General features: G+C 36.9%; 1 protein-coding gene across 8 annotated transcripts in view; it reads left to right on the top strand.

Annotated features, from left to right (window-relative positions):
• The window catches only part of NEBL (nebulette), a 262410-nt gene that overhangs the window by 11222 nt on the left and 230313 nt on the right, over positions 1-20875 (top strand). For 4 of the 8 annotated variants that reach the window (XR_014579453.1, XR_014579454.1, XM_083823605.1 and 1 more), the window contains exon 2: positions 19690-19758. The exons of the other annotated variants lie outside the window; for them this stretch is intronic. The gene's annotated coding sequence lies outside the window, so the exon portion shown is untranslated. The remainder of the gene's footprint in view (positions 1-19689; positions 19759-20875) is intronic. 8 annotated transcript variants of the gene reach the window in all.

The following is a 20875-nucleotide window of genomic DNA, read 5'->3' as shown; positions in this document are numbered from 1 at the left end:
CACTGGAAGCTTTTCATAATTATCCAGACAACTTAACAATCTTGGCTGAGGGTCAATCAATATTATTTTTATACTTTTAATGTTGTGGGGTGCTTACAGAAATTTTGCTGAATTTAGAGATTATAGAAGCTATGTAGAGTGCACGGTTCAGTTGTGTGATGTTTTGGTTCCTTACAAAGGAGACTGTAGGCAGGGAAAAGTTTACTATGAGAAGAGGTGAGTGAAGTACTTGTTGAATAACTGGTCTGTCTGCATGTAAATTAAATCAACCAGTTCATTCTGCTCCTAATTACATAATCTCACACAGCAACTTTTTGAAAAGCTAAAAAAAACGCTGTTAATTCTCTTTCTTGATCCATGGATTAGTCCATTTCTTCTCTCGATGTTAGATTAGACCTGATAGTGTATCAGAGTTGAACATGGTATTTTCTTCTGTGATGTATTTGTGGAGGCTGAAGAGAGCAGGGTTGTTACGTGTGTAACTTTTACTTGTATCAGGAGAAAGTGTCTGAATGACGAGCAGTCCAGAATATCCAATTTCTTGTATTTCCTCCTTCAGCTGTCTCTTTCCCCTCCACTCCCCAAAATCCTTTTGCTCTCAGTTGCAGTCGAAGTGTGTGACCATAGTTGATTCCGTAATACCTTAATGTGAGGAGGACATAAAATTGTGCCATCAAAGTCACAGCTGAGAGAGGTCTATGGCAGCTTAGTTTTGGAAATGAAAAACTAATTGTAATTTGACCAGTAATTATTTAAGCATATATTGCAAAAGATTTTTCTGGGAGGTGCAAAGGTAATCTTTAAAGAGTGTTTCTTAAAATGTAAAACTGTATAGAAGCTGTGTAAATTTCCTTCTTTTAAGATCTTCATTCACAGTTTCCAAAATTCATCTGGATTTTTTTTTTCCTTAGAAGAGCAAATGTTTGGAGGTCAGTCATGTTCTATCTCTCTAAATGGCAGCATTTTTTCACACAGGTATATTGCTCTAATGCCACTTTCACAAATTTAAAAATAAATTCATACTACATTTTAATTTAGTTATTTCATACCTCAGGTGTGTGCATATATATATATTTTTTTGGAACTAGGTAAGCTAAATGATAATAGCTGTTTTCATTTTGTTTTGTTTCAGTTTTACTCTGGAGGAATTCAATACTTGTAATACAATTCCTTCCAGCATCAGAGTACTATAAATAGAAATATTTAGGGAAAGATTAAGAGAATAAGATACTGCTTTTAGACTTAATTAAAATGCAAGTGGCTAAGCTTTGTAGAGGAAAAAAGTGGTAAGATGAGATAATTTGCCTAAATTAAGAAGAAATACAACAAAAAAAAGCCCCACAAGAAACACCATAATGTTGCTTTATTTAAATAAATAAATTAAAAAAAAAACAACAAAAAAAAACAGAACCAGGGACTATTCCTGCTGAACAGTGTCGAGTGGCATGCATTCACAGTGAGTGGGGTGTTCATGTGTTGTATTGCAATGCTTATGCGCATGTATGAATGGAAGAGGAAGGACATTCCTGACTGGGTTTGCCAGGTCATACAGAAAGAAGAGGGGCCAACGTGAGGATTTCTGGCAGCGGAAGTGCTCAGTGAGTGGTTGACCAGAAGATGGTTACCACAGTTAGAACTGGCAAAGTGCTTGGTGTGTTGATACCAAGGGGAGGCTGCAGTCTGTGTTTTAAAGAACCTACCTGAAAAAATATGTGTTTAAAAACAAAGCTTCTTAAGGGACTTGGTGTATATATATTTAAGCTACTGGTGTGCTTGATACAATGATGGTAGTGCTTTTGTTGATGTAGTATCTGAAGGGTAGTAGAGAAGTTGGGGGGGAATAGAGAAGGAATGCCTGTTGGAAGAAGCATTGTGCAAGAACAGTTGCTGAATGGCCTATCATGTGGGTGTATTAGACATAAATTTTGCTATAACATATAAAGGTCTCTGAGTTTTATTTTGTAGTAGTTGATATGATTCTGTCAGGCTACCAGAAAACAGAGATGAAGTTTGTTACAACAGTTATTAGCATAACTTGTTGAAATATGGTAGCATTATCACAAAATTTGTAGGAGGAATGGAGAAAGGGAAAACCAGACTGGAGGAAAAGTATCAAGAGATATATTTAGAAGAATAATATTCCCTGAAATATCTGAAAGGGATTGACAGGTCTAGTAAATGAGACTGAACGATAAATATTAAGGGAAACTTAACAGTGATGATGTGTCTACTTATATGAGAGATAAAGAGAATGCATGCATGCAAGGGAAGCAAGGATACAGAGATGGAAAAGAGAAATGATTAAATAATTTACAAGAATACATGAGCTTTTCAGTTATCTCCGAAACGGTCACATTTTTGGCCCTGGTTGCGAGTGGGGTACTCTCCTAGAGGACGGTCAGTTGGAGTATGACAGGAGCTTTTGGTTTTATTTTGACTGAAGAACTTTGGCTGGCCAAAGGGGATTAAACACAGCCATTCTTGGGTAGCTCACTTTTAAGTCTACTATGTGGTTTGTTTTATGGTTGTGTCAGAAAAGTTGGAAATCCAGATTAACAAGGATGGAAGAAGCTGGAAGAAGAAAAAGAAAGAGCCAAGTAGTTTAGCTCTGACTGAGTTAATGGCCAATCTTCTCCATCTAATACATTTCCATGCAGTTCTTGCAGGGACTGTCATGGAATATTCACTCTCAGGCTCAGTTCTGTTAATCCTGTTATTTTAACAATAATAAATTGATATTCAGAACGGAACAAGAGATACCATTATTATATGAAATGTGATTTGATTTATTGGCACTGCAGGTACTGAAGAATAAGTCCTGCTTTGAGGAACTTTCAGTGAAGTTTTTAAATTGTTATCAAATTAGAAATTCATAAGGATTTTCTGGGCAATGCAATAAAATACAGTTTCTCACTTAATTTTGTGCCCCTGAAAAGAATGTCTCTGTACACTGAAATATTAGGCTATTAAATAATGTCGCCATGAAGATGAAAAGCTTGAGGGGAAAATAAGAAATACAATGAGAATCATGTGAAAATGAGAACAGCATATACGATTATTTTTTCTGATAGTCTAATGCAGGCAAAATGTGAACCTTTTTTTTTTTCAATGAGATGAATGGATATTCTTCTGTACAGTAATAACTTAGATTGGTAGTGTTAATTTTTTGCATTTGTCAGTTATGAACAACTCAGCATAGGCAGATAATTACTTTTGGAGCATGTTTTTAAATGTAACAGATTATCTGGTTTTATAGGCTACTAAGCATCTTCTGTATCAATTAATATTTTTGTAAGCTAGGAAAAGTTAGAAATATTTATAAGTAGGGATTTCTGTTCTTGTTACTTCAGGAAGTTTGGAAAGACATCCTGAAGTCTGAAGAGAAGCTGGCCAAACCTTTACATGGATCAATTCTGTATGCTTAAGACCTTCTTTCAGGGTGACTTGTGCTCTTGTGAAGGAGAAGCTCAAAAGAGTAATATACAAATTCCTTGCACTGATTAAATACTTTGCTTTCATGACTAAGTTACTGCTGCTTCAAGCCTCATTTGGGTCAGCAGCAGGAATCTCTCTTACTACCCAAAAGGCAATGACAGATTATATGTCTCCTATGCAGAATAATACTGTACATGGAATGTATTAACAAAGGGAAAATTTAAGCTTGTCAAACTGGGTACAGATGCAAAGGAGACTGTAATGTGCTTTTAGAAGTTGAAGGAAACAGGGCAAAAATGTTTATTTTTCTCTAATTACTTATTCCACCCTGAGGGGAATGGCAGCTCCTCTTTTACATAGCATGCTCCATCTCGTCCTTTCTGCTGTGCTGTAGACACAGGCTCTGACTGACTTTGTTAGGTTAGCAGATCAGCCCCTTTGTTTTCTTCTCCCATTTTTTCTTTGTGCATCAGCAAAGCCACCTGGCTGTTCAGTTTCAGATCTCTCCAATGGGTTTCTCATCTCTATTGCATACTTGAAGTGTGACTAATTCAACGTCTGATGTGCTATGACACTGCCCGTGATGTGAGAGACAGATGTGTCTCCCTTGTATTTCCATGTGCATTGTTTGTGTACATCCTGGATCTCAATTGGAAATGTTTCAGGGTCTCCTTTAGATGTGTATTTTTAAAATGTTTGTTACAATAAGGCACTACACAACTGGGATAACAGGCATTGATACATACAGTTAATAGTAGCTATACTTCTCATGCTGAAGAAATCGGAACTGGGCGGGCGTTCATGAACAGATGGATTGTTATGAAACACATTGATAGCATATTAGATTAACAGTTCTCAGTAATAATTTATACTAATTCTATACCTGTTTTGATTTTTTTTTTTTCAATTGAACAATTGCTTACTAGGAAATGTTTTGCAGGAATCTGCCAGTTAAAACTTGTTTTTTTCCTCATGTACGAATCTGTATTTTAACTATCTTGGGTTTATAGTAGTAGAATGCTTAATTCCAGGGACAAAGTATTTAGCATTATCACTTGGATTTATTTTGCTTACATGTTTTTTACTGAAACAAACTTTATCAAAACATGAAAATATTATCTATGTCAGTTATGCATGTTAACTTTATTATAGTTGTATGTTACATTTAGCATTATGATGACAGTTTGTAAGTCATAAAGTCATAGAATGGTTTGGGTTAGAAGGGACCTTTAAAGATCACCTAGTCCAAGCTCCCTGCCGTTGGCAAGGACATCTTTCACTAGATCAGGTTGCTCAAATCCCTGTCCAATCTGGCTTTCAACATTCCCAAGGATGGGGCATCTGCCGCTACTCTTGGCAACCTGTTCTGGTGGCTCACCACTCTTGTGAAAAATTTCTTCCTTCTATCCAATTAAAATTCATCCTCTTTCACTTTAAAACTGTTGTCCCTTGTCCTGTCACTACAGGCATTGGTAAATAGCCCATAAATGTGGAAGGAGATAGAATACACTGCTCAGGAGCATGGAGTTGCAGTACAGCTGGAGTTCTGTAATATAGCTTGTGAAGAATAGCCATTTTAAGAAGATAATTTTTTGAAGAAAATTTTGAATATTTTTAAAAAATAAATTGAGTCACAATTCTTAAAAAAGTTTTTCCCAATCATGGGTAATTTTAAGAATACTATGAGTACATTCAAGCAACTGCATGCAAGACGCTCTGCTGCTCCCTGAAGTGCAGGAGGAAGTTTAAACGAAGTTCATAGTACTAATGTCCTTGTAGAGCACTTTAACACATAGGCTTTACAGTTGTAACAGTCTCTAATTTTCACTTTTTTCTTATTAGACATATATTCTTTTAATTTTATTAGGGTTTTATTGACAGCTGTGTTCTATCTTATTTCAAGTAGGTTTCAATTAAATTTCTGGTCTACTCCCCATTACTTTAATGTGCCAAGCAATGTATTGGAAGGAGTATTTACAAGAAGTATGTTGAATATCACCCTGGAAAGCGAAGTCAGGATCTAGAACATAGTTAACTCCAAACAATCACAAGGCTGTTAAAACATTTACAAAGACAGTATCTCAATATATTCAAATTTGATTTTCTCACAGACATATAGAATTAATTTTGAATTGAATTCCTTACATTCTGTGGTTTTTGCTCACTACAGGATCATTTTAGAAGGTTTTAGCTCAAGGTCTAAAACTGATAGTGTATCTGCTGGAGCTTTTGGTTTTGAAATAAAGTTTACAGATAAAATTTAGTCTTGTATATCAGACTTCCTTTGGAACTTGATGTCTTCTGTAGTCATGTGTGATTAATATACTCTTGAAATGGACTCTAGCTTTAAACTTAAAATAATTAGAAGTTATGAATAAACATGTTTTTGTGTCCTATGAATGATGATTCTGTTGCTGTATTTAAATCTTATTTGAAAAAAAACCTTTCAGAGAAGAGGCACTCTATTTGCATGGGTGGGTTTTCTTACCTAAGATATAGACTATGTCAATTTGTATTATCTTGCAAGGAACAGCTCTGCTTCATATCTACAATCCAAAAGAAAGACTATGCTCCATGTACTATCTTGAGAGTTCTAGCTGAAAGTGTTAAAGTTGGGGAGACTTTATATTTGATTCATTGATGCTTCCTTATGTTTCACAGTGGAATGACCTGTTACGGTTTTGTACATTTTTCTATTGCAACATAACTATTTGCTTAGTAACTGTGATCAAATTGAAGTTTAGGTAAAAATGATTCCTCTAACTTTCCTCACAGCTGTATGCACAACAACTTTCATCTGAAACAGATATTTTTTGATTCTAGATTTGAAAGAAAGTACCTGTAAGTGCTAAACAAAACAAACAAACAAACAAAAATTAATGGTATTGTTTTTCTATCCTTAGTTTCTTATAGTGAAAATATATACTGAACCATAAAATACATTATTACTTGAAAAATGTTAATTCTGGAAAGAATTACGTAGGTCATTTCAGTACATACATTCCTTGCATTTTTTTTTCAGATTTTTTTCATTTCATTGTTACTTGTAATAAAGCTTACATTAATTTTCCAAAGTTCTTCTTCTGAAGTAAAATAAGAGAAAAATAAGTGATCTGGTACTTTCTTTAAAGAAATAAACAACATTGTTTATTTCTTCAAGGCACCATTTCTGTATCTGCTGTAAAACAAGTATACCGAAAAAGTCACAGAATCACAGAATTGTCTAGGTTGAAAGAGACCTCCAAGATCACCAAGTCCAACCTCTGACCTAACACTAACAAGTCCTCCACTAAACCATATCATGAAGTTCAACATCTAAATGTCTCTTGAAGACCTCCAGGGATGGTGACTCAACCACCTCCCTGGGCAGTCCATTCCAATGCCTAACAACCCTTTCAGTAAAGAAGTTCTTCCTAATATCCAACCTAAACTTCCCCTGGCACAACTTTAGCCCATTCCCCCTCGTCCTGTCACCAGGCACGTGGGAGAATAGACCAACCCCCACCTCTCTACAGCCTCCTTTAAGGTACCTATAGAGAGCGATAAGGTCGCCCCTGAGCGTCCTCTTCTCCAGGCTGAACAACCCCAGCTCCCTCAGCCGCTCCTCGTAAGACTTGTTCTCCAGACCCCTCACCAGCTTCGTAGCCCTTCTCTGGACTCTCTCGAGCACCTCCATGTCCTTCTTGTAGTGAGGGGCCCAAAACTGAACAGAGTACTCGAGGTGAGGCCTCACCAGAGCCGAGTACAGGGGGACAATCACTTCCCTAGACCTGCTGGCCACACCGCTTCTTATGCAAGCCAGGATGCTGTTGGCCTTCTTGGCCACCTGAGCACACTGCTGGCTCATATTCAGCTGCCTATCAGCCAGTACTCCCAGGTCCTTCTCTGCCAGGCAGCTTTCCAACCACTCATCTCCCAGCCTGTAGTTCTGCTTGGGGTTGTTGCACCCCAGGTGCAGGACCCGGCACTTGGCCTTGTTGAACTTCATACAGTTGACCTCAGCCCATCGGTCCAGCCTATCCAGATCCTCCTGCAGAGCCTTCCTACCCTCAAGCAGATTGACACACGCACCTAACTTGGTGTCATCTGCAAACTTACTGAGGGTGCACTCAATCCCCTCATCCAGGTCATCGATAAAGATATTAAAGAGGACTGGCCTCAGTACTGAGCCCTGGGGGACTCCACTAGTGACCAGCCTCCAACTCAATTTGACTCCATTCACCACAACTCTTTGGGCCTGGCTATCCAGCCAGTTTTTAACCCAACGAAGCGTACGCCAGTCCTAGCCACGAGCAGCCAGTTTCTTGAGGAGAATGTGGGAAACGGTATCAAAAGCCTTAAAAGTCGTCTGTATTGATTGTAGTAAATTAAAGAGTAGATGGGCAAGAGCTGGGAAAGCATCTGTACTCAGAACCCTACAAATTGTGAAGCAGGTATCAATTTTCCCAAAGAAGTGATGGGATTATTTTTGAATAGAGGTGGCTTAATCACACCTTTAGTATGTTGGAAGGCACTGGATATGAAACCAACGGGTACTGTTAGAAACAGACATCTGAGCTGGAAAGATTTTCCATATGCCAGTATCTTTATGAAGCCAAAGCTAAGCCAAGCTAAGTAGACCTTCATAAACAATTCTGTTGATGCATAGGAGTTTTGTGTTGAACTTGCAATATAGATTGCAGAATACAGAAAAGCAGAAAAGACTTGCCGTTCCTTTAAAAAATCAGAACTTAAACCAGGAATGCAGTGATGGCACAAAGAGAAAGATCCTGCAGAGTCAGAATGTCATTTATTTATGCTGTCATTTTAAATGTAAAACACTTGAATAGCACACTAGTCAATTACTTCAATCGTTTGGGTAGCGCCTAGTGTTAGTGGATTTACATGGAAGGCTTAGTTACATGAAGCTGATAGACAAAAATACTATAAAATAATAAATGTCTCTGGTGGGAGACTGAAATTCTTCATGTCCTGGAGCATCATTTCAAAGGAGGGACCAGTGAAGTGTCACACAAGCTTTTCCCATTGCAGGAAAACAGTAGTGTATAGAGTCTCTGAAGAGTAATTGAAGTAGGTCTCTGCTTACTCCATGTTCTGTTTCTCAATGGAAGGAATTAAGAAATACAGCTTATTGTACTTTTTTGAGTGTTAAATTTGTCACCCTTTTCCCAGAGGGAAAGGCATGCTCAGAGAAATATCTTGTTATGGTTTGATTTCATTCCTACTGTAAGCAGAAAAGCTTTTTATCGACCTTACAAAAAGATGTACACACAAGGATAGTGGAGAATGTGGTTAATTTTTATTTTAACTGACATAAATTATTAAGACTAGTAGCCATTTCTGTAAGACAAGAAATATGTAAAGCAGTGGGGAGAGAAGTACTTACTGAACAGTACCAATGGCACAAAACAGGGACACATTAAAGCACAGCCTGCCTGAAAAAGGAGTGGGAAGATGCAGAAATGCAATGTTTCAGGAAGGTTGGAGTACAGATGAAGTTGTCACTCTGTGAGAATTCAGAGTGGAAAGAGCACTGCACATATTATATGTTCATTAAATGTTTAAAACAGGCAAAAGAACTTAAAAGTCATGACTGAATAATGCTGGCAAGTTTCCCTTTCTGTTCTATCTACATAGGTTGTTAAATGATTCTCCTTGCCATGGTAGCTGAGAGCCTGCCAGGAGCACATTAAGCAACATGATTAATGTCTGTCACATGTTTATTCTCTCATCTTCTCCCCAGCAGGTGGTGTGTATATGCAGTGTGGGTTTTTTGTAGGTTTAAAGAAAACAAGGCTGTTTGCGAAGATGCGTGTATGTGTAAAGGAAGGTGGTGTCAAAGAAATGGAATGTACTTGGAGCAGAAAGGGTTTGTGATGGCCCTGAGTTCCTGAAAACCGGGCTGAGTAAGGAACAAATTTCTTCAAGGAAGGTTCTGTCTCCACTGCAGATGATTTCTGTTCCTGTATAGACTTTTACTTAGCCAGTAGTAGTATAATGGGAAACCAGTCTTCCTCCCTTAAATTTGGGTTGCTTCTTAGAATATTAAGTCACATTTGGGATGAAGGCAATAATTAGAACTTTGTCTGAAACTCTATGGGAAGCCAACAGTGACAATGGAAGAAAGGTTTCGCATGCTTATGATAACCTCTTTTGCTTAGAGTATATTCTGGTCTATTCTGTCTGATTCTAAACTAGAGTTTTTTTTACCTTCCTTGGTACTACTGCCTACCGAATGTCTAAGAGTTAGAATGATGGGGACATGCAGCATACCAAATCCTGTCAGTTATTAGAAAGGTGCTTATATTTAAGTATACTGGTGATTTTTTTTTTAATTTTCTAAATACAGCAAGAAAATTACTACTGTATTACAGTACGTCTTCACACTTTTTGTGTGTGAAATTTTCTTAATAGTTTTAGTAATACTAATACATTATTTAAAGTAGTTTTTTGTGTAGTTTGGATAGTGTTGAGTAGAAGAGCTAAATGCGTATAACAAATAATGAGACTTATTTGAAGAAGTTTCTGTTTACTTTTTTTTTGAAAAATATACTAGGATCGATGGATCTTTGCATGGTTCATTGTATGGTAGAAATGCCTACAACTGATATGCACAGATTTACTTTTCTAGGTATCTAAACTAGTTCGAAAACCATAACATTAAACAGACATTTTTCTTTTAATATGAACATGTTCATCTTTCTATTAAATATGATGTTGTATCTGAGTATTGTTACCTTGGAATTTTAATCTCATTTACAGAAGGTCTTGGTTACAGTTGCTTAGTAACACGTTGCGGAAACAGATTTGTTGATTTATGATAATATATCTACAATATCCTTATAACTAAATATGTTGTAAGGAAATCAAGTACACAATGTGGGTGTGTATTTCAGCTGAGTGTTTCTAATAACCTCTATCTTCACAATGTATCTTGCAATACATGTCTTTGCACTGGTTGATCTATTATGTCACTTATGTAATGGGATTCACATTGCTGTACATTGTCCTGTTTTAGTTTTAGATAATGCTCATTTTTTCCCTTCAAAAACTGCAATTTGTGGGTGAGTTTGAAAATGGGAATTCTGGCCATTTACTTCCATGGGACTGCAATTCCAATGTGGCATTTATTTTGTAAGACTTAAATTAACATCAGGAACAAGCTGTAAGATAGAGAGCTCATGGTTTGTTTTCATGTAGTGTTACGCTTGCATTCCCAGGAGAGAGAAGTATAAGTTAGAGATAAGTTAGAAGTATGTCAGAGATTAAGTGTCATGAGATTTGTTTTAAAAAGAAATATATATATATATTTTTGACAGCTAAAGGAAGTATCTAGAGAAGTGTTGGCTGTTGCATGTGTTTAAATATTTGTAATTAGTGTATTTTAAGGTTTTCTGAAGTGTTTGAGGTCTTTCATTTCTTTGCAAACAGGACTCAAGGTTTCTGTTTACCTCCTCTGCAATATATTGCAGAAGAATTCAGAAACTGAGAAATTCCCAACATTAGCATGCTCTTTGTGTAAAACGTCTGTGAAAGCAAAAATTAAGCAAGCACCTCTGAGACAGATGGAGTGTTATTCAAAGTCCTAGAGTCTGCTTTAAACACAGACCCAACCCCAGGAAAAAATGCAAATAAATTTAACAAATTTATAAATAAAACAAAACTAAACATCCTCTGTGATAAGGCCTGAATTCAGTCTGCTATTCTGTATATATTTTAAAGCATAAAATGTTTGTGTTCTTCAATTTAGAACATGTAAATAACTCTTAGGCCAGATATGTGGATGTTTTGTGCAGGGCCAAACAGATTGCTGTTATAGAGTGAAATAATAATAGTTGTTTTGCCTCTCAGCCTACTATACAGTTTCCCTGTGAAATTAAGTTATTCAGGTTCCTATGAAGCTCAGAAAATTTACTAAGACCCATACAAACTCATACCTGTGATTTCTTCTTCAGATTTTTTTTCCTGTATGTAATGTAAGAAAGCAGAGGAAATAACCAGCATTTTAAAAGTGGCATTCACATGGCTCTGTTCAGTTGAACGTTTAGCTTTCTGCTTTCAGACATTTGTAAGCTGTTATGGTTGTTATCCTATTGTCATGTCCCCTTTACTGGAAAACTGTGGGTGGCATTCATCTCACCTACCTTTGATACATCCCATGCCGATGTACGTAAGCCGAAATAGTTCTAGTTGCTCGTCTTTGTGGTTGGCGAAGAAATAAAGGTGTTAAAGATGTTTCAGTTCATCTGACTCATTTTATGACGGGTGAAACAGACTTTATTCATTGTGAGTTACGTTAACTTCATCTCCATGGGCTGACTCAGGTAATAGAGAGGTTTACATTGCGAGAAATGAGTCTTGTCCTGTGTGAGAGCTAACTTACGGTAGTTCTTCCTGACCAGCTGTCAGAACCAAGTATCTTCATTTTCTGGAACTCCTACCAGCTCCTCGTGTTTTCAGTCCATCGGTGCTTCATAGATACTTAAGCAGGTTTGTAGAGAGGAAGAATTCAGTAGTTCCATTCTGCTTTAAAATTGACTTTTGAGTTCTGTTACCTCACTGCATATGGAGCTCTAGGAGATCGTGTCCCTGCACTGTTGCCTTCTTCAGATTCTGGTGTTATTCAGAACTGTATCAATTTAAAAGATGTTAAAATCTTGGATTTCAAGGTATTTATATACCTACTTAAGAAGGAGAATGTTTGTTCTTCTGTTGTTGGTGATCTCTTGTTCCGCATTTGAACTTTATATTGAAATCATCTTGGGTCTAGCAGCCAAGTGCAAGTGTGAATTCCTCAAGCATAAAACTATAAGAAAATTAGGTGAAATAAAATATAATTTATTTTGTATTGATGAATTCGTGAAGATTGGATTTTTTTATGAACTCTGTTAAAAGTGATGATGTAGAATTCATTCAGCTGAGATATTTTTGAATTTTGAGTTACATATTGGATTGACTTTTTTAAATATGAGGAAAAATGTATTTCACAGCCAGTTAAAAATCTTATGAAACACGTGAGTGTAGTCATATACCTTTTTAAAATCTTAATGAAAAAAGTCGAGTAACTCAGCAAACATCTCTGCTATTTTAAAATGTGCTTTTCTAAATGCACAGAGAAAAACAAACAAACAAAAACAGAACTGGATTGGTCACTGGGACCACATGGAGTGAACAATGAAGTAAAATCTTCTGGTTAGATCCAGAAATATGTGGTGACACAATATGATGGGCTCTCCAACAGGCAGAGACTTTTTTCTTCCAAGACACAGGATCTCCATCACTTCAAGCAACACAGAAGCTAGACAGCACAAAAGGGCTACCTCCTTCTAGTATCAGATCTGATGGACTGCTGTTTTTTTTAATTTCCAGTTTAGTTTTGCCCTTTCAGAATAATTTGATTAATGTGTGTTCGGTGTATGGGAACCCTTTCTGTGGTCTCTCATAAAAAATTAATTTCCTAAGTCCAAGTCAGCAATTTATCTCCTCTCTCTGAGCTCTCTATTTGTTTTGTAATCTCCTGTGTTTTGCCTGTCTCTTATTAAATCTTCATTTACATATGTGAAAGAAGAGATGTACAAATTCTTGGACAGAATATCTATGCTTATGATACTGTATACCTAATAAATCTTAAACTTAAATAATAGAGATCTGACTTTTTTTTTTGAATAGGAATTGAAGAAAAAAAACACCAACAAACACGCTAAAAAACAAACACCAACTAATATTAAAATTTAACTTTTTCTGTTAATTTAAAAGCTCAGGAAACATTTCTCTTGTTGTTGATAATTTTGTAGGCAATGAAAGCAGTATTTTCAGAATACTCTGCTGGTTAGTCATGAGATTTTTTTATTTACCAGGCTCTATGGAGGTGGTAGTTGGCATGTAACCATGAATTTTAGTCAGCACTGCAACACCAGCATATTCCTTTGACCACATTTCTAACCGCCTTAAGTTGTGGCCCTTACAATGGCTGGATTTACTTCAGAAAGAAAACAGAAACATGTTGTGATACCTTGCCTACAGAATGGCCAGATTTCTTTCTCTCTCTTTTTTTGTTTTGTTTAAATCCAGTCCACAGCAAAGCATCGCCACACTACCTTTCACAACATGAAACCATTCAACTGGTAGTGCAATTACCATAGAGCAAATACTCACTTTGGTTCCAGTTTTTGGATTTTTTTCCTTCCCAGTTGTGTTGAAACAATGAGACTGCTTACTGCTGTTGCTTTTAGACACTAGCCTGGGCCTGCCGTGTGACATTCACTTATGACTTTTGAAAAAAAAATCAAGAAACAAATAGCTATTATCTATTTGTTATTGTTCTTTCTGTTGGTTAACTATTTGAAGGTAGAAAAATTCTGATGTGTTTATTAGTGTTTTGGAAATACAATTGTATATGAAAGTCCTCTGTTCCTTTTAGATTCCTGCCTAGGTCTGTGCAACTCATCCACAACATGAATAGAATATTTTACCGAGAAAGAAATGTTCTTATTCACGCAATGTTCTTTGTGTTTAAATTTGATGGTTAATGTTAATGAGCTGTCCAGCTAATACATGGATCCAGATTTAGCAAGGAAGTCAACAGTTGGCCCATGTATGACTGTTGTCTGTGTCTATTTTTGTTGTCATTCTTTGAGCGATTAAAACACTTCTGAAAAACTTTGAAGCTGGAGAGCATGGTGACCTGAAATCTGTGAGTGAGAGAATCCATAGAAGTACTTTCTTTGTTTGAAAGAAGATAAAATTCTTTTTTGAAAACCTTGTTTCTTAAAAATAAATGCTCAAGTTAAACTCCTAGACTCAGATATTTGAACTAATGGGGGAAAAAAATCCATTTAATTCATTGTTACTTATTTTTTGAGCAGCCATTTCCATGCTCATTTACTTGCTGAGCTAAATTTTCCGTAAGATATGCATTTAATATTTTATTTCTGGCCTAGTTATAGATGTCTCGTAAGTATTACTCTGACATTATCTGTGAAGTGAAAGGGAAATTATGAATACACTGCTTGTTCTGCCTTTATAATATCTTATGCAAGAAATATACCTCAGCCTATACATAAATTAGGATTTTATCTTTTTTCATAGAATAGGTCCTATATAATCAAAATTGATAATTTTTGCATACCTAAGTTAATTTACTTCAAATATTGATTCTGACCAGCAGGGACTTGTTTTTTTGATTAGTTGGTCCATCAGAGTAACCTTGGTAAGACACAGATTTATGTAGTAGGTGGCACACAAGTACCTGGTACCATGTCTGAGACTATTTTAGCTTTCCAGCATGAGTGACCAGGTATGTACCCACTGCAGCTCTCTACTGGGATGCTTTACTCGGCACACATGGGTAAGGATATATAGCAATACTATGGAGAGGCAGAGAAGTGTCATTGTATCTACTCAAGTGGAAATAAATCAGCATTTATGATGACACTCCTAAACATTAAGTGACAAATCAATATAAGTATTTTCATTGCATTGTGTGTCTTTTATGGAAAATATAGCAAACAATAGCATTTGTCTTCATGTATGCATACAAAAGAGCTAAAGACTGGAAACCAACTTCTAGTACTTCTCACACTGCAGTAGCACTTACGTATACCTCAGTATTTCTGAATATATATTTGCCTCATCTGTTCTTCAGCTTAAGTCTTCTTAGAGTCCTTGCTCCATTATGTCCTTATACTTCATAGTTTTCCTGAGCTTAAGTTTATTTTCTGCAGTTTTATCTTATTTTTTTTTCCTAGTGGACATGGAGAACAATTGCTAGCTTGGCTTTTTTCTAAAAATTTACACAGAACACTGTTATCATGGCTCACCTCAAACTTTGTCTCTTTAGACTGAACAATTTTAGTCCCTGTAGTCCTTTTCCATAAATTAACCTTTCTGAAATTGTTTTTGGCAGATTTGTGCTAGTTTGTATTTTCCAGGGTGATGTTTACATTTTAACAAGAATATCATAGTGCTGACTTGTTTAGCTTGTTGTTTCTATCATTTCTGGAGGTGCCCTTCCCGATTGCTGCATAGTCAAAAATGAAATAATGGAAAAAGTGACTCCTAAGAAAAATTCTGGGAAAGTATCTAAAAAGTGGAATACGCTTAAGGTGTCTGAAATGGGCATCTCCAGAGAAGAACAAGTTATTTAATTTCCGTAATGAACTGATTACATGAATGCTTCTGACATAATGACTGGATTCAGTAATGCAGGTGTTCTGTCAGCAGAAGTTGCAATTATCACTTATAATGATGCTACTAAGGTAGCAGGCTGTGATCATGGTAGCATCAGGCTGCTTTGGGAAGAACCACAGGTGCCCAAGGTGGCAGTTTTGTCCCAATGGCTAGGAGATTTCTGGAGTCTGCGGAGACCTGAGGTCTGTGTGCAGCAACCCCAATTCTGCCAGTTCACAGGGGGCAATTATTTCATTTTTCTAGTCTGTTAAATTGATTGATACGTGCTGCTCTCATGAGAAGTCCTGCTTAAGAACTAAATTGTATTCTATTTGTTCTTATGAACATGTTTTGAATTTACTGTGGTAGGAAGCTATTGCATATATATTAAATAAAAATAGTAAAGTAAATACTTGTGTTCTCTTGAATGAATTTACAAACTTGCATAAATTTATATGTAACTATTTCAAGATACAGAGTGCAAAACATTTCAGTTATTAAGCACCTGTGTTTTCTATTTAAGATGTATGTTCATTGAAGAATGATTGGAACATTATGAGAACAGTTTTTCTGCACTATTGTGTAATTTGTAAAAGATGAAGGAAAGAACCTGGAATTAAAGTGTGAATTTGGCACTGTGTCAGCTTACTGTTTAGTATAGAAAATGTTTAAAATCCCCAAACATCAGAGAAAATCAGCCCAAAATGATGGGAGGATTAAATGTTTAAGCAGAGGTCTTCTGATGAGAATTACAGCTTGAGAACAGAAGTAAGAAATTTTTAATTCTTCAAACTTTAATAAATGCAAGTGTAACATAAGTTATATTACCTTCAGAGTACTGTTCAGCCTTTATTCCAGCCATGTAACTTGTCCATCTTGATTCTGTTGTGTGCTGGTTAATCTGCAAAACATACATAACTGCTCTTAGATTTAATGAGTATGAAAAATTTTGATGTCATTCAAGCAACTTCTGGATTCACTGTATCTATCAGATTACATATATATGTATTAACTATTACTGTATGATGTATGTATATTGTGTCTTTTTCTCTTTACTCTCTTTTGCCCAACACACAAGACTATTGCCCATACTATTTGATGACCTTCATGCAATACATCTGTCCCATATCTTGCTGAGTGCAAAAAATAAGTGAATATTATTTATTCTCAACAAGACTTTTCTCTCAGCAAATCTTTACTAAATCCAATAAACTCCTGCTACTACCATGAAAACTTTCTCATCTTCTTCATTCTCTTTGATTTTTTTTCCCCTAGAAACAACTTAGGTATATTTTAAAATGTTGCTCCTGTTCTGTTAAACATAGGATGTCTTCCCATTTTAGTGGCAGAGTAAGAGATGTTAAGGCTTCTCCATGTCTTTGGTCTGCCATCAGCTGACTGGTTGGCTAGTTTCAGAGCAAAATTTTTCAGGGCAAAAAAAAGAAAAATGTGTGTAAGGCCTTCATTTCTGGCTTCAGCTCTGGTCTTTTTCTGTAGATTTGGACTTGAATAAGGCCTTGGCATTAGGTATTTTGCCTGGCTTTTTATGTATCAAAGAACTAAGTGCAGTGGCTCTCTATGGTCTGTGTTCTTGTGACCTTATACACGGAGGGTGCCAGAAGAAAGGTGCAAGCTCCATCCATGGTTACCATCTAGTCAGAGAGGCCGAGCTGTCTGAAATCCTGAGGCGTGCATGCTGACTGCCTTGATCGTTCCAAAGCCCAGTAGTTAACATCTGGCCAGACTTGAACATCACCATCTTGCCCACCTGGATCCAAAGATTAAAAAATGATGTCTGAGGCACTGGGTAAAATCTGAGCCAGTAAGATGTAGTGAGGGAGTAATACATTTGTGTATCATTCTGTGAGAAGACAGTGACACCCCTACATTCATCCTCCAATCTCTTTTCCAAGATGAAGGCCTTCAGTTCTGGGGTCTACTAGAACTACCAGTAAGCTGGTAGTCATGGTTTTTAGTGACACATTAAGACATCTAGACTTGGGTTCAAAACCGGTACAGGATCTGGGGCATGGCTCTTACAGTATATACATCTTCATATGTAGTCAGTTGCACTTGGGATTTGAGAAGAGACCTCAGAGAGGACCTAGAAATTACATTTGGATGAGATGGTGATAGTAGTCCCCTCTAATGGTACCACAGTTCAGATAGTGCAGCAGGACCACGCCATGCCATTTATCTGTGCATATACAATGATTTTGACCACACTTACACTGGCTGTGGGTAGGTTGCTTTGCACTGTGGGGCTTACCTGGCAGGGACTGCATCAGCACTGCGCCCAGTGTCCAAAATACATGGGGACTTGCTGTGCTGTGGGATTGAATAGACCTTTGAGAAGGTCAGATGCAGTTACAAAGCAGATGAGAGGTCTCCTGATTTGGTGAACCGCTTATGAATCCAGAGATCTGGACTCTGGTTTTGGTTTTAACACTATTTCTCAGTGATCTTGTCAAAAAAAAAAAAAAAAGAGAGAGAAAAAAAGTAGTTTTTGGTTGCAAAATGCTGCTCATCTTTTAAGAGGTGGCAACAGCATATAGAGGACAGGTTAGGAAAGCTTATTTACATTTTCAATTAAAAAGACAATATACTTTTGCCTTTGTCCTCCTACACACCTCCAAAAATTATCAGGGCTTTGATCTCCCCGTGCCTGAGGAGCGTAGGCCCCTTGCTCTCTGCAGATCTGGGCATTGCATTGGCAGCGCAGAGCTCGCTGCCTTCCCTTGCACAGGGTGCTAAAGTGCTGCTTAGCAACACACGCCTGCCCCAGCCCATTGAAACTGCCAGAGGAACCCAGTTTTGGAAGTGAGATCTTCTATTTAAATATTTCTTACAGTGTACAGAGAGCTGGAAAAGAGGGCAGTAGGCAGAATGAAAGCAAAAAAACTGTGGAGGAGGAATGAGAAATAAAGAGATTGTACAGAGGCTCTGAGTGAGCAAGGATCCAAGTAAAAAGGAGAAGAGAGTAAAATTGGAGAAGGAAAACTGCAAGATTGAAGAGGAGATGTGATTAGAGGAATCAGCTGATATTGAGAACTAGAACAGCTCAAGAAGTGAAGTCTTTTTCTTCATGTCTAGGATGAGTGCTTGGGGATAAAATCTTATCAGAGTGAAATTACGTTGAAATAACACGGTGCAACAGTGATGGTGGGATATCTGTATTGTATTTCTTTCATTCACCTCTTGTTAGAATGTATTCAGAAACAGTTAAATGTAATTATGCAGTAATTATACAGAATACTTTTCACAGTAAAATGGCATAGTAGCCCTTATTAGAAAAGAATTAGAAGAACTAAGCAAGGTCTGGTAATTTTTTTATGCTCGTAAACGCAGAGCTGTGATTTCTCTTTAAGACAGCATAGAATCTGTATCACTTAGAAGCGCTTTCTGCCCTTTTCTGTACAGACACAAGATAAGAGATTCATTTATCATCAGAATTTTGTGGGTATGATTAAAACAAAGTGTTGGCAACATTGCCCTTTTCTTTTCAGCTTCCTTAGCATCCCCAATTGCACTTTCCTTCTCCCTTATGCTTCAGTGCTGCTTGAAAATGTTGTCTACTCTCTTATCCTTGACATTATTATTGCTAATTCTCTGTTTGACAGTCTCTTCTCTGGTCTCCTTTACAACCTAGCAAATTGCACTCTAGACTTAATAACAACCGTTTTTACCTGGCTACATCATAAGAGACCTTTTTACGCTTGCAATATCTGGGTATTTTTGTTGATATCGGAGTCATTAATCACTTGCATGGAAAATGCTTTTCTCCTGCAGGCTTCAGATTTTTTTTTTTCAGGTTTGAGTATGGGTTTTGCCAGCACTTGTGGTATCTTTTAGTGCCTTATGTGTTGTTTTATTTATAGTGTGGGGAAAGAGAACTTCCATTAGGCCTCTTCTCTTCTAATATGGTAACTCATTCCTGGGTATCCTAATCTGTTTTTGGGACTTTATATGCATAGTTTGCATATAGGTTTAATAGATTATCTTTCCCTCCTTACATCAGACTTTTCCACGTGGCCTTCTGCCAATAAAATGAAACCATGGCAAAACCTGTCCACCTCTTTCCCCCAGGCTTTGTACTACTGCAATTCCTTGACCGCCACTGGCTACGTCTTCCTGTCCTGCATAATCAGAACTGTGGTATGTAACTTTCACTCCTCTTCTTTTTCCCTCAGTTTGATAACATTTCCTACTGCATTTCATTCACTGCATCTCCAGTAGTGTCCTTCTTGTCTCCACTTCTGTTTTGAAACTGTTGTTTTAGCTTTGGTGGTTTGCTTGTTGCCCCTTCATTATTTGAATATCCAGATCCCTCTCTCGTCTCTCTCTAACCTTTCTAAATGTGATCAGGAACTGCCCTATTTTGTCTAGGATTTTGACTGTATCTGGCTGGATGATACAAAACTATTCATTCCTTTTTTCATTCCCTTCACTTTCACCCTTGTCTTTCAGGTTTTGATTCTATTCTCATTCAAGTCTCTCCTTTGTGAACAAGCATTCAAAGGGACCCTTAAATCCTAGCTTTTCTTTTGCATCCTCACTAAGGCTTACTTTTTAAAAGTAAAATGACACAAAAAATACAGAAAGTAAGCAAAAAATAATCCCTCCTAGCCTAGTACAAATACATTCTTGTTTTTTTCCATCTTCCAACCTAATTGACCTTCATTACTACTTCTCCTGTGTTGTCTATATAGACTATAAACAGCTGTGTCAAGGATTGAGCATTACCTGCAAAGTACAAGCACACTGGGGGTGTTCTATAAAGAGAAGATGGTGATGACAATTTAGTACGTTTTGAAATTGGATACATGCTAGTGTTTGACAGATTTTTTTTGATGAAGAAAATGCTAATGAAATGCTAACAGAATGACTCCTGTATTATCTTCCTCTTCAGTTAAAATAAAAGGATCTTAAGCTTCTTTTATTGTTTAGTTTTTTTTTCTTTTTTCAGAAAGTGTCTTCCAGTCAGCCTGCTGCTGATAGCATGTTTGTATGTTTTCATCCAGTCCCCTCTGTCTCCTCAGTTGTTAAGCTTTGCAGCTGAATTTTCCTAAATTACATGAAATGCAATAACTTTATTATTGAATCTGAAATGTTCTCGGGGATGATGTATATGATAGTCAGTATTCAACTTCCAGAATGTATCAAGAAAGGAAGAACCTCAAAGTAAGTTCTGCTCATTTTGAATGGCTCTCACTGTGTGGACAAGAGATCACAAGCAGTGTAAACCAGTCGAACACTTGTGTTTGTTTCAGGC

This window comes from Anser anser (genome assembly GCF_964211835.1).
Source record: "Anser anser genome assembly, chromosome: 2".
Lineage (NCBI taxonomy): Eukaryota > Metazoa > Chordata > Aves > Anseriformes > Anatidae > Anser > Anser anser.
The sequence above is the reverse complement of the archived record's forward strand: the minus strand, read 5'-3'. Positions and strand labels throughout refer to the sequence as shown.